This window comes from Gorilla gorilla, chromosome 7 (assembly GCF_029281585.2).
Source record: "Gorilla gorilla gorilla isolate KB3781 chromosome 7, NHGRI_mGorGor1-v2.1_pri, whole genome shotgun sequence".
NCBI lineage: Eukaryota > Metazoa > Chordata > Mammalia > Primates > Hominidae > Gorilla > Gorilla gorilla.
In genome coordinates, this window is record NC_073231.2 from 153,565,697 (window position 1) to 153,586,821 (window position 21,125).

Below are 21,125 nucleotides of genomic sequence, written 5' to 3' on the forward strand. Positions count from 1 at the left end.
TGTTTACACAGATAGCGGTGTAGATATTTTCATGTTCATACAGATAGCGGTGTAGATATTTCCATGTTCATCCAGACGGCTGTGTAGACATATCCATGTTCATACAGATGGCGGTGAAGATATTTCCATGTTCATACAGATGGCTGTGTAGATATATCCATGTTCATACAGATGGCGGTGAAGATTTTTCCATGTTCATACAGATGGCGGTGTAGATATTTCCATGTTCATACAGATAGCGGGGCTGATATTTCCAAGTTTATACAGGTAGCAGTGTAGATATTTCCATGTTTATACAGATAGCGGTGTAGATATTTCCTGGTTTATACACATAGCGGTGTAGATATTTCCATGTTTATACAGATAGCGGTGTAGATATCTCCATCACAATACAGATGGCGTAGTAGATATTTATATGTTCATACAGATGGCGGTGCAGATATTTCCATGTTCATACAGATGGCGGTGAAGATATTTCCATGTTCATACAGATGGCGGTGTAGATACTTCCATGTTCATACTGATAGCGGTGCTGATATTTCCATGTTTATACAGGTAGCAGTGTAGATATTTCCATGTTTATACAGATAGCGGTGTAGGTATTTCCATGTTTATACACATAGCGGTGTAGATATTTCCATGTTTATGCAGATAGTGGTGTAGATATCTCCATCTTAATACAGATGGCGGTGTAGATATTTAAATGTTCATACTGATGGCGGTGCAGATATTTCCATGTTCATCCAGATGGCTGTGTAGATATATCCATGTTCATACAGATAGCGGTGTAGATATTTCCATGTTCATACAGATAGCGGTGCAGATATTTCCATGTTCATCCAGATGGCTGTGTAGATATATCCATGTTCATACAGATGGCGGTGAAGATATTTCCATGTTCATACAGATAGCGGTGTAGATATTTCCATGTTCATACAGATAGCGGTGTAGATATTTCCATGTTCATACAGATAGCGGTGTATGTATTTCCATGTTCATACAGATAGCAGTGTAGATATTTCCATGTTCATCCAGATGGCTGTGTAGATATATCCATGTTCATACAGATAGCGGTGTAGATATTTCCATGTTCATCCAGATGGCTGTGTAGCTATTTCCATGTTCATACAGATAGTGGTGTAGATATTTCCATGTTCATACAGATAGCGGTGTAGATATTTCCATGTTCATACAGATAGCCGTGTAGATATTGCTATGCTCATACCGATAGCGGTGCTGATACTTCCATGTTTATACAGGTAGCGGTGTACATATTTCCGTGTTTATACAGGTAGCGGTGTAGATATTTCCATGTTCATACAGATAGCGGTGTAGATATTTCCATGTTTATACAGATAGCGGTGTAGATATCTCCTTCTTAATACAGATGGTGGTGTAGATATTTATATGTTCATACAGACAGCGGTGCAGATATTTCCATGTTCATACAGATGGTGGTGTAGATATTTCCATGTTTGTAGAGATAGCGGTGTAGTTATTTCCATGTGCAAAGGGATAGCTGTGTAGATATTTCCATGTATATACAGATAGCTGTGTAGATATTTCCATTTCCATGCAGATAGCGGTGTAGATATTTCCATGTTCAAACAGATAGCGGTGTAGATATTTCCATGTTCATACAGATAGCGGTGTGGATATTTCCAAGTTTATACAGATAGCGGTGAAGATGTATGCATGTTTACACAGATAGCGGTGTAGATATTTCCATGTTCATACAGATAGCGGTGTAGATATTTCCATGTTCATCCAGACGTCTGTGTAGACATATCCATGTTCATACAGATGGCGGTGAAGATATTTCCATGCTTATACAGAAGCTGTGTAGATTTATCCATGTTGATACAGATGGCGGTGAAGATTTTTCCATGTTCATACAGATGGCGGTGTAGATATTTCCATGTCCATACAGATAGCGGTGCTGATATTTCCATGTTTATACAGGTAGCAGTGTCGATATTTCCTTGTTTATACAGATACTGGTGTAGATATTTCCATGTTTATAAACATAGCGGTGTAGATATTTCCATGTTTATACAGATAGCGGTGTAGATATCTCCATCTTAATACAGATGGCGGTGTAGATATTTATATGTTCATACAGATGGCGGTGCAGATATTTCCATGTTCATACAGATGGCGTTGAAGATATTTCCATGTTCATACAGATGGCGGTGAAGATACTTCCATGTTCATACTGATAGCGGTGCTGATATTTCCATGTTTATACAGGTAGCGGTGTAGATATTTCCATGTTTATACAGATAGCGGTGTAGGTATTTCCATGTTTATACACACAGCGGTGTAGATATTTCCATGTTTATACAGATAGCGGTGTAGATATCTCCATCTTAATACAGATGGCGGTGTAGATATTTATATGTTCATTCAGATGGAGGTGCAGATATTTCCATGTTCATACAGATGGCGGTGTAGATATTTCCATGTTCATACAGATAGCGGTGTAGTTATTTCCATGTGTAAAGAGATAGCTGTGTAGATATTTCCATGTATATGCAGATAGCTGTGTAGACATTTCCATTTTCATGCAGATAGCGGTGTATATATTTCCCTGTTCAAAGAGCGGTGTAGATATTTCCATGTTCATAAAGATAGCAGTGTAGATATTTCCATGTTTTTACAGATAGCGGTGTAAGATGTATGCATGTTTACACAGATTGCGGTGTAGATATTTCCATGTTCATGCAGATGGCGGTGTAGATATTTCCATGTTCATACAGATAGCGGTGTAGTTATTTCCATGTGTAAAGAGATAGCTGTGTAGATATTTCCATGTATATACAGATAACTGTTTAGACATTTCCATTTACATGCAGATAGCGGTGTATATATTTCCCTGTTCAAACAGTTAGAGGTGCAGATATTTCCATGTTCAGAAAGATAACAGTGTAGATAATTCCATGTTTATACAGATAGCGGTGAAGATGTATGCATGTTTCCACAGATAGCGGTGTATATATTTCCATGTTCATCCAGATGGCTGTGTAGATATATCCATGTTCATACAGATAGCGGTGTAGATATTTCCATGTTCATACAGATAGCGGTGTAGATATTTCCATGTTCATACAGATAGCGGTGTAGATATTTCCATGTTCATACAGATAGCGGTGTATGTATTTCCATGTTCATACAGATAGCAGTGTAGATATTTCCATGTTCATCCAGATGGCTGTGTAGATATATCCATGTTCATACAGATTGCGGTGTAGATATTTCCATGTTCATACAGATAGCGGTGTAGATATTTCCATGTTTATACAGATAGCGGTGTAGATATCTCCTTCTTAATACAGATGGCGGTGTAGATATTTATATGTTCATACAGATGGCGGTGCAGATATTTCCATGTTCATACAGATGGTGGTGTAGATATTTCCATGTTTATAGAGATAGCGGTGTAATTATTTCCATGTGCAAAGAGATAGCTGTGTAGATATTTCCATGTATATACAGATAGCTGTGTAGATATTTCCATTTCCATGCAGATAGCGGTGTAGATATTTCCATGTTCAAACAGATAGCGGTGTAGATATTTCCATGTTCATACAGATAGCGGTGTGGATATTTCCAAGTTTATACAGATAGCGGTGAAGATGTATGCATGTTTACACAGATAGCGGTGTAGATATTTCCATGTTCATACAGATAGCGGTGTAGATATTTCCATGTTCATCCAGGCGTCTGTGTAGACATATCCATGTTCATACAGATGGCGGTGAAGATATTTCCATGCTTATACAGAAGCTGTGTAGATTTATCCATGTTGATACAGATGGCGGTGAAGATTTTTCCATGTTCATACAGATGGCGGTGTAGATATTTCCATGTCCATACAGATAGCGGTGCTGATATTTCCATGTTTATTCAGGTAGCAGTGTCGATATTTCCATGTTTATACAGATAGTGGTGTAGATATTTCCATGTTTATAAACATAGCGGTGTAGATATTTCCATGTTTATACAGATAGCGGTGTAGATATCTCCATCTTAATACAGATGGCGGTGTAGATATTTATATGTTCATACAGATGGCGGTGCAGATATTTCCATGTTCATACAGATGGCGTTGAAGATATTTCCATGTTCATACAGATGGCGGTGAAGATACTTCCATGTTCATACTGATAGCGGTGCTGATATTTCCATGTTTATACAGGTAGCGGTGTAGATATTTCCATGTTTATACAGATAGCGGTGTAGATATTTCCATGTCTATACACATAGCGGTGTAGATATTTCCTTGTTTATACACATAGCAGTATAGATATCTCCATCTTAATACAGATGGCGGTGTAGATATTTATATGTTCTTTCAGATGGCGGTGCAGATATTTCCATGTTCATACAGATAGCCGTGTAGATATTGCCTTGTTCATACCGATAGCGGTGCTGATACTTCCATGTTTATACAGGTAGCGGTGTACATATTTCCGTGTTTATACAGGTAGCGGTGTAGATATTTCCATGTTCATACAGATAGCGGTGTAGATATTTCCATGTTTATACAGATAGCGGTGTAGATATCTCCTTCTTAATACAGATGGCGGTGTAGATATTTATATGTTCATACAGACGGCGGTGCAGATACTTCAATGTTCATACAGATGGTGGTGTAGATATTTCCATGTTTATAGAGATAGCGGTGTAGTTATTTCCATGTGCAAAGAGATAGCTGTGTAGATATTTCCATGTATATACAGATAGCTTTGTAGATATTTCCATTTCCATGCAGATAGCGGTGTAGATATTTCCATGTTCATACAGATAGCGGTGTAGATATTTCCATGTTCATCCAGACGGATGTGTAGACATATCCATGTTCATACAGATGGCGGTGAAGATGTTTCCATGCTTATACAGAAGCTCTGTAGATTTATCCATGTTGATACAGATGGCGGTGAAGATTTTTCCATGTTCATACAGATGGCGGTATAGATATTTCCATGTCCATACAGATAGCGGTGCTGATATTTCCATGTTTATACAGGTAGCAGTGTCGATATTTCCATGTTTATACAGATAGTGGTGTAGATATTTCCATGTTTATACACATAGCGGTGTAGATATTTCCATGTTTATACAGATAGCGGTGTAGATATCTCCATCTTAATACAGATGGCGATGAAGATATTTATATGTTCATACAGATGGCGGTGCAGATATTTCCATGTTCATACAGATGGCGGTGTATGTATTTCCATGTTCATACAGATCGCGGTGTAGATAATTCCATGTTCATCCAGATGGCTGTGTAGATATATCCATGTTCATACAGATAGCGCTGAAGATATTTCCATGTTCATCCAGAGGGCTGTGTAGCTATTTCCATGTTCATACAGATAGTGGTGTAGATATTTCCATGTTCATACGGATAGCGGTGTAGATATTTCCATGTTCATACAGATAGCCGTGTAGATATTGCCATGTTCATACCGATAGCGGTGCTGATACTTCCATGTTTATACAGGTAGCGGTGTACATATTTCCGTGTTTATACAGGTAGCGGTGTAGATATTTCCATGTTCATACAGATAGCGGTGTAGCTATTTCCATGTTTATACAGATAGCGGTGTAGATATCTCCTTCTTAATACAGATGGCGGTGTAGATATTTATATGTTCATACAGATGGCGGTGCAGATATTTCCATGTTCATACAGATGGTGGTGTAGATATTTCCATGTTTATAGAGATAGCGGTGTAGTTATTTCCATGTGCTAAGAGATAGCTGTGTAGATATTTCCATGTATATGCAGATAGCTGTGTAGATATTTCCATTTTCATGCAGATAGCGGTGTAGATATTTCCATGTTCAAACAGATAGCGGTGTAGATATTTCCATGTTCATGCAGATAGCGGTGTGGATATTTCCATGTTTATACAGATAGCGGTGAAGATGTATTCATGTTTACACAGAGAGCGGTGTAGATATTTCCATGTTCATACAGATAGCGGTGTAGATATTTCCATGTTCATCCAGACGGCTGGGTAGACATATCCATGTTCATACAGCTGGAGTTGAAGGTATTTCCATGTTCATACAGATGGCTGTGTAGATATATCCAGGTTCATAGAGATGGCGGTGAAGACTTTTCCATGTTCATACAGAAGCGGTGTAGATATTTCCATGTTCATACAGATAGCGGTGCTGTTATTTCCATGTTTATACAGGTAGCAGTGTAGATATTTCCATGTTTATACAGATAGCGGTGTAGATATTTCCATGTTTATACACATAGCGGTGTAGATATTTCCATGTTTATACATATAGCGTGTAGATATCTCCATCTTAATACAGATGGCGGTGTAGATATTTATATGTTCATACAGATGGCGGTGCAGATATTTCCATGTTCATACAGATGGCGGTGAAGATATTTCCATGTTCATACAGATGGTGGTGTAGATACTTCCATGTTCATACTGATAGCGGTGCTGATATTTCCATGTTTATACAGGTAGCGGTGTAGATATTTCCATGTTTATACATATAGCGGTGTAGATATTTCCATGTTTATACACATAGCGGTGTAGATATTTCCATGTTTATACAGATAGCGGTGTAGATATTTCCATCTTAATACAGATGGCGGTGTAGATATTTATATGTTCATTCAGATGGCGGTGTAGATATTTCCATGTTCATACAGATAGCGGTGTAGTTATATTCCATGTGTAAAGAGATAGCTGTGTAGATATTTCCATGTATATGCAGACAGCTGTGTAGACATTTCCATTTTCATGCAGATAGCGGTGTATATATTTCCCTGTTTAAACAGTTAGCGGTGTAGATATTTCCATGTTCATAAAGATAGCAGTGTAGATATTTCCATGTTTATACAAAAAGCGGTGAAGATGTATGCATGTTTACACAGATAGCGGTGTAGATATTTCCATGTTCATCCAGATGGCTGTGTAGAAATATCCATGTTCATACAGATAGCGGTGTAGATATTTCCATGTTCATACAGATAGCGGTGCAGATATTTCCATGTTCATCCAGATGGCTGTGTAGATATATCCATGTTCATACAGATGGCGGTGAAGATATTTCCATGTTCATACAGATAGCGGTGTAGATATTTCCATGTTCATACAGATAGCGGTGTAGTTATTTCCAAGTTCATACAGATAGCGGTGTATGTATTTCCATTTTCATACAGATAACGGTGTAGATATTTCCATGTTCATACAGATGGCGGTGTAGTTTTTCCATGTTCATAGGGATGGCGGTGTAGATATTTCCATATTTATAGAGATAGCGGTGTAGTTATTTCCATGTTCCTGGAGATAGCGGTGTAGATATTTCCATGTATATTCAGTTAGCTTTGTACATATTTCCATGTTAAGACAGATAGCGGTGTAGATATTTCCATGTTCATCCAGATGGCTGTGTAGCTATTTCCATGTTCATACAGATAGTGGTGTAGATATTTCCATGTTCATACAGATAGCGGTGTAGATATTTCCATGTTCATACAGATAGCCGTGTAGGTATTGCCATGTTCATACCGATAGCGCTGCTGATACTTCCATGTTTATACAGGTAGCGGTGTACATATTTCCGTGTTTATACAGGTAGCTGTGTAGATATTTCCATGTTCATACAGATAGCGGTGTAGATATTTCCATGTTTATACAGATAGCGGTGTAGATATTTCCGTGTTTATACAGATAGCGGTGTAGATATCTCCTTCTTAATACAGATGGCGGTGTAGATATTTATATGTTCATACAGATGGCAGTGCAGATATTTCCATGTTCATACAGATGGTGGTGTAGATATTTCCATGTTTATAGAGATAGCGGTGTAGTTATTTCCATGTGCAAAGAGATAGCTGTGTAGATATTTCCATGTATATGCAGATAGCTTTGTAGATATTTCCATTTTCATGCAGATAGCGGTGTAGATAATTCCATGTTCAAACAGATAGCGGTGTAGATATTTCCATGTTCATACAGATAGCGGTGAGGATATTTCCATGTTTTTACAGATAGCGGAGAAGATGTATGCATGTTTACACAGATAGCGGTGTAGATATTTTCATGTTCATACAGATAGCGGTGTAGATATTTCCATGTTCATCCAGACGGCTGTGTAGACATATCCATGTTCATACAGATGGCGGTGAAGATATTTCCATGTTCATACAGATGGCTGTGTAGATATATCCATGTTCATACAGATGGCGGTGAAGATTCTTAAATGTTCATACAGATGGCGGTTTAGATACTTCAATGTTCATACTGATAGCGGTGCTGATATTTCCATGTTTATACAGGTAGCGGTGTAGATATTTCCATGTTTATACAGATAGCGGTGTAGGTATTTCCATGTTTATACACACAGCGGTGTAGATATTTCCATGTTTATACAGATAGCGGTGTAGATATCTCCATCTTAACACAGATGGCGGTGTAGATATTTATATGTTCATTCAGATGGAGGTGCAGATATTTCCATGTTCATACAGATGGCGGTGTAGATATTTCCATGTTCATACAGATAGCGGTGTAGTTATTTCCATGTGTAAAGAGATAGCTGTGTATATATTTCCATGTATATGCAGATAGCTGTGTAGACATTTCCATTTTCATGCAGATAGCGGTGTATATATTTCCCTGTTCTAACAGCGGTGTAGATATTTCCATGTTCATAAAGATAGCAGTGTAGATATTTCCATGTTTTTACAGATAGCGGTGTGAGATGTATGCATGTTTACACAGATTGCGGTGTAGATATTTCCATGTTCATCCAGATGGCTGAGTAGATATATGCATGTTCATACAGATAGCGGTGTAGATATTTCCATGTTCATACAGATAGCGGTGCAGATATTTCCATGTTCATCCAGATGGCTGTGTAGATATATCCATGTTCATACAGATGGCGGTGAAGATATTTCCATGTTCATACAGATAGCGGTGTAGATATTTCCATGTTCATACAGATAGCGGTGTAGATATTTCCATGTTCATACAGATAGCGGTGTATGTATTTCCATGTTCATACAGATAGCAGTGTAGATATTTCCATGTTCATCCAGATGGCTGTGTAGATATATCCATGTTCATACAGATAGCGGTGTAGATATTTCCATGTTCATCCAGATGGCTGTGTAGCTATTTCCATGTTCATACAGATAGTGGTGTAGATATTTCCATGTTCATACAGATAGCGGTGTAGATATTTCCATGTTCATACAGATAGCCGTGTAGATATTGCCAAGTTCATACCGATAGCAGTGCTGATACTTCCATGTTTATACAGGTAGCGGTGTAGATATTTCCATGTTTATACAGATAGCGGTGTAGATATTTCCATGTTTATACACATAGCGGTGTAGATATTTCCATGTTTATACACATAGCAGTGTAGATATCTCCATCTTAATACAGATGCGGGTGTAGATATTTATATGTTCATTCAGATGGCGGTGCAGATATTTCCATGTTCATACAGATGGCGATGTAGATATTTCCATGTTCATACAGATAGCGGTGTAGTTATTTCCATGTGTAAAGAGATAGCTGTGTAGATATTTCCATGTATATGCAGATAGCTGTGTAGACATTTCCATTTTCATGCAGATAGCGGTGTATATATTTCCCTGTTCAAACAGTTAGTGGTGTAGATATTTCCATGTTCATAAAGATAGCAGTGTAGATATTTCCATGTTTATACAGATAGCGGTGAAGATGTATGCATGTTTACACAGATAGCGGTGTAGACATTTCCATGTTCATCCAGATGGCTGTGTAGATATATCCATGTTCATACAGATAGCGGTGTAGATATTTCCATGTTCATACAGATAGCGGTGCAGATATTTCCATGTTCATCCAGATGGCTGTGTAGATATATGCATGTTCATACAGATGGCGGTGAAGATATTTCCATGTTCATACAGATAGCGTTGTAGATATTTCCATGTTCATACAGATAGCGGTGTAGATATTTCCATTTTCATACAGATAGCGGTGTATGTATTTCCATGTTCATACAGATCGCGGTGTAGATATTTCCATGTTCATCCAGATGGCTGTGTAGATATATCCATGTTCATACAGATAGCGCTGAAGATATTTCCATGTTCATCCAGAGGGCTGTGTAGCTATTTCCATGTTCATACAGATAGTGGTGTAGATATTTCCATGTTCATACAGATAGCGGTGTAGATATTTCCATGTTCATACAGATAGCCGTGTAGATATTGCCATGTTCATACCGATAGCGGTGCTGATACTTCCATGTTTATACAGGTAGCGGTGTACATATTTCCGTGTTTATACAGGTAGCGGTGTAGATATTTCCATGTTCATACAGATAGCGGTGTAGCTATTTCCATGTTTATACAGATAGCGGTGTAGATATCTCCTTCTTAATACAGATGGCGGTGTAGATATTTATATGTTCATACAGATGGCGGTGCAGATATTTCCATGTTCATACAGATGGTGGTGTAGATATTTCCATGTTCATATAGATAGCGGTGTAGTTATTTCCATGTGCAAAGAGATAGCTGTGTAGATATTTCCATGTATATGCAGATAGCTGTGTAGATATTTCCATTTTCATGCAGATAGCGGTGTAGATATTTCCATGTTCAAACAGATAGCGGTGTAGATATTTCCGTGTTCATGCAGATAGCGGTGTGGATATTTCCATGTTTATACAGATAGCGGTGAAGATGTATGCATGTTTACACAGAGAGCGGTGTAGATATTTCCATGTTCATACAGATAGCGGTGTATGTATTTCCATGTTCATACAGATAGCGGTGTAGATATTTCCATGTTCATCCAGATGGCTGTGTAGATATATCCATGTTCATACAGATAGCGGTGTAGATATTTCCATGTTCATCCAGATGGCTGTGTAGCTATTTCCATGTTCATCCAGTTGGCTGTGTAGCTATTTCCATGTTCATACAGATAGTGGTGTAGATATTTCCATGTTCATACAGATAGCGGTGTAGATATTTCCATGTTCATCCATACGGCTGTGTAGACATATCCATGTTCATAAAGATGGCGGTGAAGATATTTCCATGTTGATACAGATGGCTGTGTAGATATATCCATGTTCATACAGATGGCGGTGAAGATTTTTCCATGTTCATACAGATGGCGGTGTAGATATTTCCATGTTCATACAGATAGCGGTGCTGATATTTCCATGTTTATACAGGTAGCAGTGTAGATATTTCCATGTTTCTACCGATAGCGGTGTAGATATTTCCGTGTTTATACACATAGCGGTGTAGATATTTCCATGTTTATACAGATAGCGGTGTAGATATATCCATCTTAATACAGATGGTGGTGTAGATATTTATATGTTCATACAGATGGCGGTGCAGATATTTCCATGTTCATACAGATGGCGGTGAAGATATTTCCATGTTCACACAGATGGCAGTGTAGATACTTCCATGTTCACACTGATAGCGGTGCTGATATTTCCATGTTTATAAAGGTAGCGGTGTAGATATTTCCATGTTTATACAGATAGCCGTGTAGATATTGCCATGTTTATACACGTAGCGGTGTAGATATTTCCATGTTTATACAGATAGCGGTGTAGATATCTCTATCTTAATACAGATGGCGGTGCAGATATTTATATGTTCATTCAGATGGCGGTGCAGATATTTCCATGTTCATACAGATGGCGGTGTAGATATTTCCATGTTCATACAGATAGCGGTGTAGTTATTTCCATGTGTAAAGAGATAGCTGTGTAGATATTTCCATGTATATGCAGTTAGCTGTGTAGACATTTCCATTTTCAAGCAGATAGCGGTGTATATATTTCCCTGTTCAAACAGTTAGCGGTGTAGATATTTCCATGTTCATAAAGATAGCAGTGTAGATATTTCCATGTTTATACAGATAGCGGTGAAGATGTATGCATGTTTAAACAGATAGCGGTGTAGATATTTCCATGTTCATCCAGATGGCTGTGTAGATATATCCATGTTCATACAGATAGCAGTGTAGATATTTCCATGTTCATACAGATAGCGGTGCAGTTATTTCCATGTTCATCCAGATGGCTGTGTAGATATATCCATGTTCATACAGATGGCGGTGAAGATATTTCCATGTTCATACAGATAGCGGTGTAGTTATTTCCATGTTCATACAGATAGCGGTGTAGATATTTCCATGTTCATACAGATAGCGGTGCAGATATTTCCATGTTCATCCAGATGGCTGTGTAGATATATCCATGTTCATACAGATAGCGGTGTAGATATTTCCACGTTCATCCAGATGGCTGTGTAGCTATTTCCATGTTCATACAGATAGTGGTGTAGATATTTCCATGTTCATACAGATAGCGATGTAGATATTTCCATGTTCATACAGATAGCCATGTAGATATTGCCATGTTCATACCGATAGCGGTGCTGATACTTCCATGTTTATACTGGTAGTGGTGTACATATTTCCGTGTTTATACAAGTAGCGGTGTAGATATTTCCATGTTCATACAGATAGCGGTGTAGATATTTCCATGTTTATACAGATAGCGGTGTAGATATCTCCTTCTTAATACAGATGGCGGTGTAGATATTTATATGTTCATACAGACGGCGGTGCAGATATTTCCATGTTCATACAGATGGTGGTGTAGATATTTCCATGTTGATACTGATAGCGGTCTGGATATTTCCATGTTTATACAGATAGCGGTGAAGATGTATGCAGGTTTACACAGATAGTGGTGTAGATATTTCCATGTTCATACAGATAGCGGTGTAGATATTTCCATGATCATCCAGACGGCTGTGTAGACATATCCAGGTTCATACAGATGGCGGTGAAGATATTTCCATGTTGATACAGATGGCTGTGTAGATATATCCATGTTCATACAGATGGCGGTGAAGATTTTTCCATGTTCATACAGATGGCGGTGTAGATATTTCCATATTCATACAGATAGCGGTGCTGATATTTCCATGTTTATACAGGTAGCAGTGTAGATATTTCCATGTTTATACAGATAGCGGTGTAGATATTTCCATGTTTATACACATAGCGGTGTAGATATTTCCATGTTTATACAGATAGCGGTGTAGATATCTCCATCTTAATACAGATGGTGGTGTAGATATTTATATGTTCATACAGATGGCGGTGAAGATATTTCCATGTTCATACAGATGGCGGTGAAGATATTTCCATGTTCACACAGATGGCGGTGAAGATATTTCCATGTTGATACAGATGGCTGTGTAGATATATCCATGTTCATACAGATGGCGGTGAAGATTTTTCCATGTTCATACAGATGGCGGTGTAGATATTTCCATATTCATACAGATAGCGGTGCTGATATTTCCATGTTTATACAGGTAGCAGTGTAGATATTTCCATGTTTATACAGATAGCGGTGTAGATATTTCCATGTTTATACACATAGCGGTGTAGATATTTCCATGTTTATACAGATAGCGGTGTAGATATCTCCATCTTAATACAGATGGTGGTGTAGATATTTATATGTTCATACAGATGGCGGTGAAGATATTTCCATGTTCATACAGATGGCGGTGAAGATATTTCCATGTTCACACAGATGGCGGTGTAGATACTTCCATGTTCATACTGATAGCGGTGAATATATTTCCATGTTTATACAGGTAACGGTGTAGATATTTCCATGTTTATACAGATAGCGGTGTAGATATTTCCATGTTTTTACACATAGCTGTGTAGATATTTCCATGTTTATACAGATAGCGGTGTAGATATCTCCATCTTAATACAGATGGCGGTGAAGATATTTATATGTTCTTTCAGATGGCGGTGCAGATATTTCCATGTTCATACAGATGGCGTTGTAGACATTTCCATGTTCATACAGATAGCGGTGTAGTTATTTCCATGTGTAAAGAGATAGCTGTGTAGATATTTCCATGTATATGCAGTTAGCTGTGTAGACATTTCCATTTTCAAGCAGATAGCGGTGTATATATTTCCCTGTTCAAACAGTTAGAGGTGTAGATATTTCCATGTTCATAAAGATAGCAGTGTAGATATTTCCATGTTTATACAGATAGCGGTGAAGATGTATGCATGTTTACACAGATAGCGGTGTAGATATTTCCATGTTCATCCAGATGGCTGTGTAGATATATCCATGTTCATACTGATAGCGGTGTAGATATTTCCATGTTCATACAGATAGCGGTGCAGATATTTCCATGTTCATCCAGATGGCTGTGTAGATATTTCCATGTTCATACAGATGGCGGTGAAGATATTTCCATGTTCATACAGATAGCGGTGTAGATATTTCCATGTTCATACAGATAGCGGTGTAGATAATTCCATGTTCATACAGATAGCGGTGTAGATATTTCCATGTTTATACAGATAGCGGTGTATGTATTTCCAAGTTCATACAGATAGCGGTGTAGATATTTCCATGTTCATCCAGATGGCTGTGTAGATATATCCATGTTCATTCAGATAGCGGTGTAGATATTTCCATGTTCATCCAGATGGGTGTGTAGCTATTTCCATGTTCATACAGATAGTGGTGTAGATATTTCCATGTTCATACAGATAGCGATGTAGATATTTCCATGTTCATACAGATAGCCATGTAGATATTGCCATGTTCATACAGATAGCGGTGTAGATATTTCCATGTTCATACAGATAGCGGTGTAGATATTTCCATGTTCATACAGATAGCGGTGCAGATATTTCCATGTTCATCCAGATGGCTGTGTAGATATATCCATGTTCATACAGATAGCGGTGTAGATATTTCCACGTTCATCCAGATGGCTGTGTAGCTATTTCCATGTTCATACAGATAGTGGTGTAGATATTTCCATGTTCATACAGATAGCGATGTAGATATTTCCATGTTCATACAGATAGCCATGTAGATATTGCCATGTTCATACCGATAGCGGTGCTGATACTTCCATGTTTATACTGGTAGTGGTGTACATATTTCCGTGTTTATACAAGTAGCGGTGTAGATATTTCCATGTTCATACAGATAGCGGTGTAGATATTTCCATGTTTATACAGATAGCGGTGTAGATATCTCCTTCTTAATACAGATGGCGGTGTAGATATTTATATGTTCATACAGACGGCGGTGCAGATATTTCCATGTTCATACAGATGGTGGTGTAGATATTTCCATGTTGATACTGATAGCGGTCTGGATATTTCCATGTTTATACAGATAGCGGTGAAGATGTATGCAGGTTTACACAGATAGTGGTGTAGATATTTCCATGTTCATACAGATAGCGGTGTAGATATTTCCATGATCATCCAGACGGCTGTGTAGACATATCCAGGTTCATACAGATGGCGGTGAAGATATTTCCATGTTGATACAGATGGCTGTGTAGATATATCCATGTTCATACAGATGGCGGTGAAGATTTTTCCATGTTCATACAGATGGCGGTGTAGATATTTCCATATTCATACAGATAGCGGTGCTGATATTTCCATGTTTATACAGGTAGCAGTGTAGATATTTCCATGTTTATACAGATAGCGGTGTAGATATTTCCATGTTTATACACATAGCGGTGTAGATATTTCCATGTTTATACAGATAGCGGTGTAGATATCTCCATCTTAATACAGATGGTGGTGTAGATATTTATATGTTCATACAGATGGCGGTGAAGATATTTCCATGTTCATACAGATGGCGGTGAAGATATTTCCATGTTCACACAGATGGCGGTGTAGATACTTCCATGTTCATACTGATAGCGGTGATGATATTTCCATGTTTATACAGGTAACGGTGTAGATATTTCCATGTTTATACAGATAGCGGTGTAGATATTTCCATGTTTTTACACATAGCTGTGTAGATATTTCCATGTTTATACAGATAGCGGTGTAGATATCTCCATCTTAATACAGATGGCGGTGAAGATATTTATATGTTCTTTCAGATGGCGGTGCAGATATTTCCATGTTCATACAGATGGCGTTGTAGACATTTCCATGTTCATACAGATAGCGGTGTAGTTATTTCCATGTGTAAAGAGATAGCTGTGTAGATATTTCCATGTATATGCAGTTAGCTGTGTAGACATTACCATTTTCAAGCAGATAGCGGTGTATATATTTCCCTGTTCAAACAGTTAGAGGTGTAGATATTTCCATGTTCATAAAGATAGCAGTGTAGATATTTCCATGTTTATACAGATAGCGGTGAAGATGTATGCATGTTTACACAGATAGCGGTGTAGATATTTCCATGTTCATCCAGATGGCTGTGTAGATATATCCATGTTCATACTGATAGCGGTGTAGATATTTCCATGTTCATACAGATAGCGGTGCAGATATTTCCATGTTCATCCAGATGGCTGTGTAGATATTTCCATGTTCATACAGATGGCGGTGAAGATATTTCCATGTTCATACAGATAGCGGTGTAGATATTTCCATGTTCATACAGATAGCGGTGTAGATAATTCCATGTTCATACAGATAGCGGTGTAGATATTTCCATGTTTATACAGATAGCGGTGTATGTATTTCCAAGTTCATACAGATAGCGGTGTAGATATTTCCATGTTCATCCAGATGGCTGTGTAGATATATCCATGTTCATTCAGATAGCGGTGTAGATATTTCCATGTTCATCCAGATGGGTGTGTAGCTATTTCCATGTTCATACAGATAGTGGTGTAGATATTTCCATGTTCATACAGATAGCGATGTAGATATTTCCATGTTCATACAGATAGCCATGTAGATATTGCCATGTTCATACCGATAGCGGTGCTGATACTTCCATGTTTATACAGGTAGCGGTGAACATATTTCCGTGTTTATACAGGTAACGGTGTAGATATTTCCATGTTCATATAGATAGCCGTGTAGATATTTCCATGTTTATACAGATAGCGGTGTAGATATCTCCTTCTTAATACAGATGGCGGTGTAGATATTTATATGTTCATACAGACGGCGGTGCAGATATTTCCATGTTCATACAGATGGTGGTGTAGATATTTCCATGTTGATGCAGATAGTGGTGTGGATATTTCCATGTTTATACAGATAGCGGTGAAGATGTATGCATGTTTACACAGATAGTGGTGTAGATATTTCCATGTTCATACAGATAGCGGTGTAGATATTTCCATGTTCATCCAGACGGCTGTGTAGACATATCCATTTTCATACAGATGGCGGTGAAGATATTTCCATGTTGATACAGATGGCTGTGTAGATATATCCATGTTCATACAGATGGCGGTGAAGATTTTTCCATGTTCATACAGATGGCGGTGTAGATATTTCCATGTTCATACAGATAGCGGTGTAGTTATTTCCATGTGTAAAGAGATAGCTGTGTAGATATTTCCATGTATATGCAGTTAGCTGTGTAGACATTTCCATTTTCAAGCAGATAGCGGTGTATATATTTCCCTGTTCAAACAGTTAGAGGTGTAGATATTTCCATGTTCATAAAGATAGCAGTGCAGATATTTCTATGTTTATACAGATAGCGGTGAAGATGTATGCATGTTTACACAGATAGCGGTGTAGATATTTCCATGTTCATCCAGATGGCTGTGTAGATATATCCATGTTCATACAGATAGCGGTGTAGATATTTCCATGTTCATACAGATAGCGGTACAGATATTTCCATGTTCATCCAGATGGCTGTGTAGATATATCCATGTTCATACAGATGGCGGTGAAGATATTTCCATGTTCATACAGATAGCAGTGTAGATATTTCCATGTTCATACAGATAGCGGTGTAGATAATTCCATGTTCATACAGATAGCGGTGTAGATATTTCCATGTTTATACAGATAGCAGTGTATGTATTTCCAAGTTCATACAGATAGCGGTGTAGATATTTCCATGTTCATCCAGATGGCTGTGTAGATATATCCATGTTCATTCAGATAGCGGTGTAGATATTTCCATGTTCATCCAGATGGGTGTGTAGCTATTTCCATGTTCATACAGATAGTGGTGTAGATATTTCCATGTTCATACAGATAGCGATGTAGATATTTCCATGTTCATACAGATAGCCATGTAGATATTGCCATGTTCATACCGATAGCGGTGTACTTATTTCCATGTATAAAGAGATAGCTGTGTAGATATTTCCATGTATATGCAGTTAGCTGTGTAGACATTTCCATTTTCAAGCAGATAGCGGTGTATATATTTCCCTATTCAATCAGTTAGCGGTGTAGATATTTCCATGTTCATACAGATAGCGGTGTAGATATTTCCATATTCATACAGATAGCAGTGTATGTATTTCCATGTTCATACAGATAGCGGTGTAGGTATTTCCATGTTCATCCAGATGGCTGTGTAGATATATCCATGTTCATACAGATAGCAGTGTAGATATTTCCATGTTCATCCAGATGGCTGTGTAGCTATTTCCATGTTCATACAGATAGTGGTGTAGATATTTCCATGTTCATACAGATAGCGGTGTAGATATTTCCATGTTCATACAGATAGCCGTGTAGATATTGCCATGTTCATACTGATTGCGGTGCTGATACTTCCATGTTTATACAGGTAACGGTGTACATATTTCCGTGTTTATACAGGTAGCGGTGTAGATATTTCTATGTTCATACAGATAGCGGTGTAGATATTTCCATGTTTATACAAATAGCGGTGTAGATATCTCCTTCTTAATACAGATGGCGGTGTAGATATTTATATGTTCATACAGATGGCGGTGCAGATATTTCCATGTTCATACAGATGGTGGTGTAGATATTTCCATGTTTATAGAGATAGCGCTGTAGTTATTTCCACGTGCAAAGAGATAGCTGTGTAGATATTTACATGTATATGCAGATAGCTGTGTAGATATTTCCATTTTCATGCAGATAGCGGTGTAGATATTTCCATGTTCAAACAGATAGCGGTGTAGATATTTCCATGTTCATACAGATAGCAGTGTAGATATTTCCATGTTTATACAGATAGCGGTGAAGATGTATGCATGTTTACACAGATAGCGGTGTAGATATTTCCATGTTCATACAGATAGCGGTGTAGATATTTCCATGTTCATACAGATGGCTGTTTAGATATATCCATGTTCATCCAGATGGCTGTGTAGATATATCCATGTTCATACAGATGGCGGTGAAGATATTTCCATGTTCATACAGATAGCGGTGTAGATATTTCCATATTCATACAGATAGCAGTGTATGTATTTCCATGTTCATACAGATAGCGGTGTAGATATTTCCATGTTCATCCAGATGGCTGTGTAGATATATCCATGTTCATACAGATAGCGGTGTAGATATTTCCATGTTCATCCAGATGGCTGTGTAGCTATTTCCATGTTCATACAGATAGTGGTGTAGATATTTCCATGTTCATACAGATAGCCGTGTAGATATTTCCATGTTCATTCAGATAGCAGTGTAGATATTGCCATGTTCATACCGATAGCGGTGCTGATACTTCCATGTTTATACAGGTAGCGGTGTACATACTTCCGTGTTTATACAGGTAGCGGTGTAGATATTTCCATGTTCATACAGATAGCGGTGTAGATATTTCCATGTTTATACAGATAGAGGTGTAGATATTTCCTTCTTAATACAGATGGCGGTGTAGATATTTATATGTTCATACAGATGGCGGTGCAGATATTTCCATGTTCATACAGATGGTGGTGTAGATATTTCCATGTTTATAGAGATAGCGGTGTAGTTATTTCCATGTGTAAAGAGACAGCTGTGTAGATATTTACATGTATGTGCAGATAGCTGTGTAGATATTTCCATTTTCATGCAGATAGCGGTGTAGATATTTCCATTTTCAAACAGATAGCGGTGCAGATATTTCCATATTCATACAGATTGCGGTGCTGATATTTCCATGTTTATACACATAGCGGTGTAGATATTTCCATGTTTATACAGATAGCGGTGTAGATATCTCCATCTTAATACAGATGGCGGTGTAGATATTTATATGTGCATACAGATGGCGGTGCAGATATTTCCATGTTCATACAGATGGCGCTGAAGGTATTTCCATGTTAATACAGATGGCGGTGTAGATATTACCATGTTTATAGAGATAGCGGTGTAGTTATTTACATGTGTAAAGAGATAGCTGTGTAGATATTTCCATGTATATGCAGATAGCTGTGTAGATATTTCCATTTTCATGCAGATAGCGGTGTAGATATTTCCATGTTCAAACAGATAGCAGTGTAGATATTTCCATGTTTATAAAGATAGCGGTGAAGATGTATGCATGTTTACACAGATAGCGGTGTAGATATTTCCATGTTCATATAGATAGCGGTGTAGATATTTCCATGTTCATACAGATAGCGGTGTAGATATTTCAATGTTTATACAAATAGCGTTGAAGATATATGCATGTTTACACAGATAGCGGTGTAGATATTTCCATGTTCATACAGAAAACGGTGTAGATATTTCCATGTTTATACAGATAGCGGTGAAGATGTATGCACGTTTACACAGATAGCGGTGTAGATAATTCCATGTTCATCCAGATGGCTGTGTAGATATATCCATGTTCATACAGATAGCGGTGTAGATATTTCCATGTTCATACAGATAGCGGTGCAGATATTTCCATGTTCATCAAGATTGCTGTGTAGATATATCCATGTTCATACAGATGGCGGTGAACATATTTCCATGTTCATACAGATAGCGGTGTATATATTTCCATGTTTATACAGATAGCGGTGTAGATATTTCCATGTTCATAAATATAGCGGTGTATGTATTTCCATGTTCATACAGATAGCGGTGTATATATTTTCATGTTCATCCAGATGGCTGTGTAGATATATCCATGTACATACAGATAGCGGTGTATATATTTCTATGTTCATGCAGATGGCTGTGTAGCTATTTCCATGTTCATACAGATAGTGGTGTAGATATTTCCATGTTCATACAGATAGCGGTGTAGATATTTCCATGTTCCTACAGATGGCGGTGCTGATATTTCCAAGTTTATACAGGTAGCGGTGTAGATATTTCCATGTTTATACAGATAGC